The sequence below is a fragment of the Benincasa hispida genome, chromosome 12 (assembly GCF_009727055.1).
Source record: "Benincasa hispida cultivar B227 chromosome 12, ASM972705v1, whole genome shotgun sequence".
Lineage (NCBI taxonomy): Eukaryota > Viridiplantae > Streptophyta > Magnoliopsida > Cucurbitales > Cucurbitaceae > Benincasa > Benincasa hispida.
This window is the reverse complement of record NC_052360.1, coordinates 5,422,020-5,431,636: the sequence shown is the minus strand read 5'-3', so window position 1 is coordinate 5,431,636 and position 9,617 is coordinate 5,422,020. Positions and strand designations below refer to the sequence as shown.

The 9,617-nt window shown below is 31.0% G+C and overlaps 1 pseudogene; it reads right to left on the bottom strand.

Moving 5' to 3' along the window:
• Positions 1-6,214: 6,214 nt before the first annotated feature.
• LOC120067007 lies at positions 6,215-7,799 on the bottom strand (annotated as a pseudogene).
• Positions 7,800-9,617: the final 1,818 nt, after the last annotated feature.

Here is a 9,617-nt window from a genome sequence, read left to right as displayed (position 1 = left end):
CTAGTGTTGAACAATGCTACACGATCGTGTAATGCTATCGTATAGCACCTATTCTGATCATTTGGCACGTGCACAAAGCTACACGATCGTGTAGCACGCAACATTTCAATGCCGGATTTGAGCAGAGGCTAAAAACTGGAATCTACAACTCGGCCTTCTTCACTTCTTTCTTCAATTACAACTGAATTTCAACTCTAATGACTCCAAATAAATTATAGACTCTAGAGCACACATATAAGCTCATCAAACAAGAGCCAATTACAAATTTAATCAAGAAATCAAAGAGAATTTAAATGCCAAAACTCAAAAAACCATATCAGTGCACCATTTTTTTGTTGGGTTTTATGTCCTAAAACTAGTGGTTTGCAAACAATAAAACTTATTCTGAAAATTCAATAAGCTGTTATTGAATATATGAATTGCTTATTTTGTTTTAGAAATAAATCCAATAAACTAAAAGATCCATGACTATTACATGAGTACTTGAACTTTATGTGGAGACATAAAAGTGGATCAGGTTCGAGTAAATAGTCAAAATGATCTATAGTATATGATTAAGGTTGGGTGCCTTATTCTGGTAACACTATTGGATGTGACCTACTCTGTAGTTGTTACAAAGAGTTGTAAAGTGCTACAGACGATGTGATCCTAATTCGTACATGTTATGACATGAGGATTAGGGGCATCCTGTGCAATGGGTTTGTACAAGATCGGACCACGAAACAGTCACTCTTACTTTATAACGTTGTTTACTATTTAAGACTGGCTATTTCAAAACGATGACCTAGGTAACTTGAGCTTAATCCTGAGCTAACTTAACTCCTGTTTATTTAGAATTATCCTTCAATTTGCATAGGTGAGGATTGGCTCAACAGTGCAAGCTCAATAAACCTCCATTTCAGGGGTAAGACCGGGTAGATAGCTGGGGACATAGGGTGGAAGATGGAATTCACTCATACCCACTTTCAAGGATAGTAGAGAGATTGTTCCCTTAAGTGCTAACTCTGGGTCTTGAGCAAGGGGTCCCACCCACTCATTGGCTTGAGAGGGACTCGGTTTATTGATCAGATCACAAACCAATTGTTCATTAGAGGATTAGTGGGACTTAAGGAACAAGAGGTAATCTCAGGGGTAAAATAAACATTTGACCTAGACGTTATTACGAACAACCTGTGAAGGGTTAACTTACTAATCATGGTTATATCGAATGGACATAATATATCTATAATGAGGGGAGTGCAACTATGAGTTTTAGTGGAGTGACCCATTAGTCATCGAATAGGGGTTAATTTGGTGTAAGAAGTTTAGCTAATTAATCTCATATCGTTGGAATCCATGATCTATAGGTCCACGAGGTCCCCCTACTAGCTCATAAATAGATTAGCCTTAGAGTAGCATGATAAGTTAATTTGAAACGTTCAAATCAGAATTAAAGGAATTAGTAATTATATATGTTATAATCACGTTTAATTTTAGAATTAAACAAAATATGAGAATCAATTAATATTTAAATATGATTTAAATATTAAATTCATGACGGTGGAATTTGTGTAAAATTAATTTAATATTTGATATTAAATTAATTAGAATTAATTAAATTGTTTAATTAATTATTAATTATTAATTTTATTAGAAAATTAATTTACGAAATTAATTTTGTAAAATTAATAAAGTTTTTAATTTTGAAAACCAAATTGATTTTGGAAATCAATTTATAAAAAAATTAAAATTGTAAAACACAAATTGGAAAAGATTGGAAAATGAAAAGTGGGAGAATTCATCAAAGGAGCTCACTCATTTCCCACTTGACTTTTGATTCAATCTTCCAAACATGAGCTACTTCTCATGCAGCAACCTTCATTGCGTGAATGTCTTGCAATAAATAAAGAAGATTGAAGTGGAAATCGGATATGCATCAGTTGAGTTTTTGCTGAAAAACTTCTATTGAAGAAGGTGTTCTTCAAGAGGGTGCAACAGTGAGCTTCTTCTCCAAATTTCCTTCATTTAAGCTTATTTTGAGTCTCACAACTCAATCTAAAGCTCCAAAAGAATAGTAGGGAAGACTTTGAGGTGGTTCACAATAAGATTTGGAGAAGATTTGCAATTGAATTCGTGATTCAAAAGGTTTTACAAAGGTATAACTTGAAACCCTCTTATTATTGTATGAACATACTTTATTTATAGCCAAAATTAATGAATTAGAATGCTTATTGATACTTGTTGCTTTCGTTGCGTGTTGATATACTCCTGCACAGATAGGGTCGGTTCTTCTTCACGCCGGACAGGGGATTTGGGTGGACGACACTGGTGTGATGACCAGATGGCAACGACTAACAGGGATCTAGGTTACTTACACTGGTCGTTCTTTGGTGGCAATGAACGGACGGACGACACAAGGAGGAGATCTGGGTTGACGGCAACAATGATAGAGAACAAGAAGAAGAAGAAACCAACTAGCAAGGCTCTGATACCGAGTAGAAAACAAGATCTAAATGGATGATTTTCTGTGTATCTCTATTGATCACTTGTACAGGTATAAATAGCTTGGTTCAACAATAAAATTTGCTAACAAGAATCCCCTAACAAAGCTTAACAATCTAACAAAAGGAGACTTGACTTTGCTACCTGAAAATCCTAACAAAAGTAGTTTACAATTTAACATAGGGGTTTTGACATTTGTAAATTGAAAATTTAAGATGCCAAAGGTTTCTTCAGCATTTTTCACACCTTCCCTGTAGTAGTAGCTACCTTGCAATGCCCATAGGCCCCAATCAAAATCAATTGTGGTAAGGTAGGTAAAACAACTCAAAAATCGATTTTGGCCCTCATTTTTGCCTGTATGGTCAATCTCAAATTTACTCACAAATAGTGGCATTGGGTTTTGTCCTCTCACTAGAAACCTAGCTCGATCTTCAAATCCTTGGTTGACTTTAGCACGAAAAGTGTTTAATGGTTTCGACGTCCAAGAATTACCCATGTTGTTTGTAAAGAAGTATATGTGAGCTTCAAAGACAGCTTGTTGTCCAAGTTAAAGTCCATTGACTTGTTCTTCAAGAAGCTTAGGTCGGTGTCATAGCTTAGCCAAGAAATCACTACTAAAATATTTGGGTTAATTTGGTGAATAAGATTAGCTCCTAGGCTCATGTATTGAAACCACATCTTGACGTTTTGGTTTGGTCCTCGTGATTCATTTCTCAAACTCATTGCCACTACCTTTTGCATATATATTATCATACAAATGGTCAAAATATTATCTAAAATATTTATCAATTATAAATTAAAATACTAATTTGGTTCCTATATTTTGGAACTTGTGGGTTCTATTTTAATCTCTGTTGTCCAAATTTAGTTATTGTACTCTCACAAAAAAATTTCAAGGTTAGTATGTTAGTTTATGGTTAACATTTTAAAAAGTAAATAGTCTATATTTTTCTCCCCTTTATAAATTTTGAAAAGGCATTCAAATGATGTGTCTTTTTTCTTGAATAGAAAATTATTTTTTTTACCAAGTTCATTAAAAACTTACTTCCATATGACAATAGGACTGACTTTATTATTAAATTAAAAGTTTAAGGATATAATTTATATATTTGAAACCATTGAAACTAAAATGAAATAGAAACAATATATAATGATCAAAATAGTATTTAAATATAAAATAATATATAAAAGGTTTATGTGAATGATAGGGTTGGCTTAAAAAAGAAAAAAGAAAAAAGAAAAAAGAAAAAAGAAAAAAGAAAAAAGAAAAAAGAAAAAAGAAAAAAAAGTTCATATTTAACCCTTAACCTTTGACATCATCTAAAGACATCTTTCTTTCGTCTCTTCAGTTAATAAAATCCGCAAATTACAACTAAGGTGTAATTTATATGTTATAAAGGATTGTGAAAAAAAAAAAGAAGAAAAAAACTAAGTATATGTATGGCATTTAGATTTCAAAAGTTTTTATATAGTTTAGCCTAAAAACAACTAAAAAGAAAGTCTAAAAGTTGTTGCATTAAACACTATAAACTATGACCAATTTCTACAGTCTTAAAAGTTTTATGAAAAGAGAAATAAATAACTAAAATATACTTGGGGTTTATTTTTTAGGTTTTAGCTACCAAACTGATTCCTTGTAGCCATTTTTGTGGATCGAAATAGCGATCACCAAAGAAGTCATTGCCATCACCATCACTACAACACCAACTTAGTTGGCTTATATGATTATCGGAAACTACCTTGACTCCATGTGCAGCAAGTGAATCAACCACCGCTTCATAAGCCTCAATGAGTATCATGTTCAACATGGAAAGATTGTCTTCGCCTATGCCTGCCATGGCTTCTTTCAAATCAAAATTCCCAAAGGATTGTTGAACAATCAAATTTGCATAGTATGTGAACATGTGGATTGAGTATGTCAAATGCACGTAACTAAACCGCAAATTTGCCACCAAGGTCGCGATATCATCAAGCGGCCTGAGAAAAATGAGTTGGATTGTTGAATTATAATTTATTTTTTCTTATTAATTTTAAAAGCGTAAATTTATCTATAACACTTTGCAAAAAATTAAAATCTCATAAAATTCAAATGTTAAAAACCAAATATCTATGATATTTATTACAAACTTTAAACAACAAATACCATAACAATTTTAAAACAAAAATATTAAAAATTCATTAATTCAAAGTAGCTAAACTTTAAATATATATATATATATATATATGTAATTTGAGTTAGGTTGGGTCAGCCCGAATTTTTATTTAGCCAACCTGAGACCCAACCCAATAGAAATAGTAAAAGTTCAACCCAACTCAATTCAAGAAAAAAGTTCAATCCAACTCAATTCAAGAAAAAAGTTCAACCCAACTCAATCCAAGAAAAAAACTAACCCAACCCAACGCTTGTATTTGGGTTAGATAGTTTAGGTTGTTCAGATTGTCGGGCGCTACTATCTATCATGATGAATGCTGATAGATGTATATCAGTGTCTATCACTGATAAATAGTGACATTTTGCTATATTTAAAAATATTTCCAACAGTTTTTCATTTAAAATAATTATCTAATATTTTAATTAATTTAAAATTCTATTTTTATCTAATATAATATTATTATTATTGACACATTATATATTTGGAATTAATATTAAATTTTAAAATAGTAATTAAAAAAAATCAGAAAAAATTAAAGCTAGTATTCAAATGTTATTGTCTCATTAGTTTAATAATGATATATTAATTATTTAAAATATTAAAGTCCATTTTGGTAATCATTTTATTTTTTGTTTTTATTTTTGAAAATTAAGCCTGAACATTATTTTCACATCCAAATTTTTTCATTTGTTATTTACTTTTCCACCGATGGTTTAAAAAACAAGCTAAATTTTGAGAATTAAAAAAATAGTTTCAAAAAGTTGTTTTTGTTTTTAGAATTTGTCTAAGAATTTAATCACTGTACTTAAGAAATGCAAATCATTGTAAGAAATGTGGATAAAATAGGTTTAATTTTTTTTTAAAAAAAAATCAAATATTTACCAAATTAGGTCTAAATAATAATGTTATTGGTTTGAAAGAGGGAAGACAATACATTTTCCTAACTATTTATGGTTATTGGTACTTAAAAGATAAGAAGAAATTCCATTTTTTTCTCTCTCATGCACATGTCACAAAGAAAGAATCCCATCTTTTTAAAAGGAGAATAAGAATCCACATTCTGGATCTAAACCGTCAATCAACATTTGATATGTTATTGGTACTTAATCTACCTAACTATGTATTAAGTTAAAAATGAGTTCCCCTCCATAAGCCTAAACATAGAAAAAAGATCACATAAATCTATTTATATATATATAATATATAGAAAGTTCAAACTTTAGATTGTATATGAATTGTATTTAAAAACCAACAAAACATAGCTTCTATGAAGAAAAAAAACTCTCTCAATCAAATAACGAAAGACATCATAATATACAAAATATGCATGCAACATCATATCTGATCAAGCAATATATATATACAGATACACATTTCCAAGATTACTATTTAGATTATATTTAAATACTATTTTGGTCCATGTACTTATGACTTTGGTACATTATTTATACATTTTAGTACCAATAATTTTACTACATTCATTTTAATCTCTCTACTTTTGACTTTGGTTCATTTGATCCTGTACATTTCAAACACTTTGTACATGACCAAATTGAAGGAGATACCTCATCGCCTTCCCCCTAGCCTTCAAAGCACAAACCAGTGCTTGACATCCTAATTGGAGTGCCATCGTTGTCATGACTCCATCGAGTTGAGGCAGAGCAATCAGTGAGGAAAATTTCTTTGTTGTCTCTAGAGACTTGGATACATTGGCCACTTTGTGGATGATATATAACATATGAGAATGATGCATTGGAATTTGGATCTACCATAAAAAAAACATTATTCAAATTGTCACTCAACTAGATATAAAAAACTTGTGTTGAACTATTTAACATTTGTTTTCACAAATCATACTAGTTTACTAGTTATAAATCCTTGTATATAGTTATAATCATTCGTATAGTTACCTTGCAACATGGTCTGTAATAGTTGAAACTTCTTGACAAATTTAGGATTTTTAATTTGAGTCCAACTAAAGTCAAGCACTCCAAAAGCTTTTGCAGATTCTGTTTGACCTTTTCTATAGTAATAGCTACTTTACCAAGTCCACAATACCCAATCTAAATCTTTTTGTGCAAGATGAGCTGTGAAGCAACTCATGAATCGATTTTCTGCATCGTCAACCTCTCTTTGATCATACCCATATTCACTAACAAATAAAGGAAATGGGTTTGATCCTTCCATTACAAATCCAGCATGGTCTACAAAGTCATTCTTAATATTTGCACAAATATTGTTTAATGGTTATTGTACAAACTTGCTCTCGAAATCTCCACTGAAGAAATACAAATGTACCTCAAAAACCAATTTATTGTCTAAAGTGTTTACCGTCAAAGACTTCTCCTTTAAGCTTGAAACAATCACTAAAACTTTCAGATTTGTGTTATGAATCGTGGTTACTCCTTAAGTTACATAGTTGCTCCAATCATTTGCATTTTCCATAAAGCCTCGTATCTCATTTCGTAAACTCATTCCTACCACCTAACAACCATTAAAAGACTTTATTTGATAATTAATGTTATAGAAGTTTTTAAATGCTTGAGCTTAGTTTTAAGAATTTAAGAAAAACTCTTGATGTTACAGACCGTGGATCTGTTGCGAAAGCGTTGAGCAACTAAGCTAAGACCCTGTAGCTATTCTTGAGAGTTAAAATTGTGGTTTCCGAAAAACCCATTTCCATCATCAAGAGAGCAACACCATCTTGGTTGGCTGATGTGATTGTCAGCAATGACCATTAGGCCACTTGCCCCCAATACATCAACAACAGCTTCATATGCTTCAACAATAGTCTTGTTTAATACAAAAGGATTATATTGAGCCAATCTAGCTTTTGCTTGTTTCAAATCAAGAAGATCAAAGCTTTTCAACCGTCCTATATGCATAGCGAGTGAATATATGTGTTGCATATGTGAGTCGTACACAATTGAATCTTAACTTGATTGCCTCGTCTGATAGTTCTTTTAATGGTCTATGGTTGAGGCCTTCTACTAGCATGCTCTGTGTATGGGATGACCAATTCACACACACAAGTTTCACTCGGTGTCCTGTTTGGGAATCAATGATCCATCTTCCTCGCGTTCATAATGGTAATGAATAAACTAAAAGAGATGAAAACACAAAGACTAAGGTTAGAAGGAGAATAACTTGAAAAGTTCTTCCCATTTTCCTTATCTTCTTGTCAATTGATTTCTTTTTTTTTTGAATTTGGTGAGAGCAGCATAGCCCAAACATTGCTTATATACACTCGTTATGTAGGTTGAAATTTGTTCAAAGTTTGTTGTGTTTTGTAAAGCTTGTCCTAGTTTTTCTATATTGAGAAGTTTAATTAGTTCAAAATTGAATATTGATAAATATTGCTAACAAATTAATTCTAACCAAGTTTGAAGACACTTCCAGCAAACAAAATCAATATTTTGAACCTATCTTACTTCTCTCTCTCTCTCTCTTTTTTCCTCCCCTCTCTGTTTTTTAGATAAAATTTTGGAGTCTCTTTCATCTCTCAAATTAAATATTAAGATAGTGACTTAGTAGATGCATATGAAGAGCAAAGCTTTCAATTTCTATATAATATTTCTGATAGATAAAACTAACATGCAGCGAAAGAAATCAGAATCAATAAACACTATAATTACACTTAATTTTAGTTCATAAAGCATGATAAAATAGTTTTGTAGAAAATAGGGTTTCAAGCTAAAATACTTGTGATGAATAGCTAAAATTCTTCTTCTCTCTACGAATTTGATCTCCAAAATACAATTGGACCACCACAAGGATCTTCTCTACTATCCTTAGCTTAGATTGTGTGGTGGAGACACTGAATTAAGGTGAATTTTGGTGAATTCAAGGGAGGTTTTTTGCTGGAGATTTTTTTTCTTCAGATTTTTCAGAATTGTGTATTGGCTTCTCTTCAAATATGAAAAATTAAGCATTTTATATATTCAATATATGCAAGCACTAAGCATTAATGCAATTTGAGTCTTTGACACTTCAAATTGCATTAATGTCTTAGCTTAGGTGTTCAATTTAGTGGATTAATCCAACAAAAGTTGGATTAGTCCACTATCCATTATTTTTAATAAAATCAAAATTTCAAACAAAAATTAAATTAAAATTTGATTTTCATAAAACCAATTTTTATTAAATTCAATTCTGAATTTCAATTTTGAAAATTATTTATTTAAATAATTAATTAAAAAATTAATTAATTAATTTAGCATCAAATATTAAATTAATTAAACACCTAATTAATATATGAATCCTATTCATATAATTCAATATCTAAATAAATATTTAAATCTACTAATTTCTCCAATTTTCGTTTAATTTCAACTAAATTATACGTTTCAATTATATCGAATACAATTGATCAAATCTTAAATTGAATTTGAACATTTCAAATTCAAAACCCTAACTTCGATTTATATAATTCAAATCCGCTAAATTCACTAATTGAATATAATTATATGAGCTAGTAGAGGGATCTTATGGATTTATAGATCATGAGCTCCAACGATTTTAAATTAATTGGTTAAACTCTTTAAATTGAATTAATCGCCATTCCTTAACTACCGAGACACACCACTATAGCTCGATAGTTATACTCTCTTCGCTGTAGATATATTTTTGTCCACTTTAACCACGATTAGTAGGTTGACCATTCACAGGTTGTTCGTATTCACAACTAGACCAAAATTACCACTTTACCCCTGTAAATACATCTTGTTCCTTAAGCTCCCACTGAACCTCTATTGAACAATTGATAATTCAACTAATAAACCACGTTCCTCTTGATCATGTGAGAGTGGGGCCCCATTGTTCAAGACCAAGGATCAGTACTTAAGAGAACAACCTATCTCTTAACCCTAAACTGGGAAAGAGTGAATTTCATCTTGCAGAACTATGTCCCCAGCTATCTATCCGGTCTTATCCCCAAAATGATAGACTTATTGAGTAGTGCTATTGGACTACTCTCAACTGTGC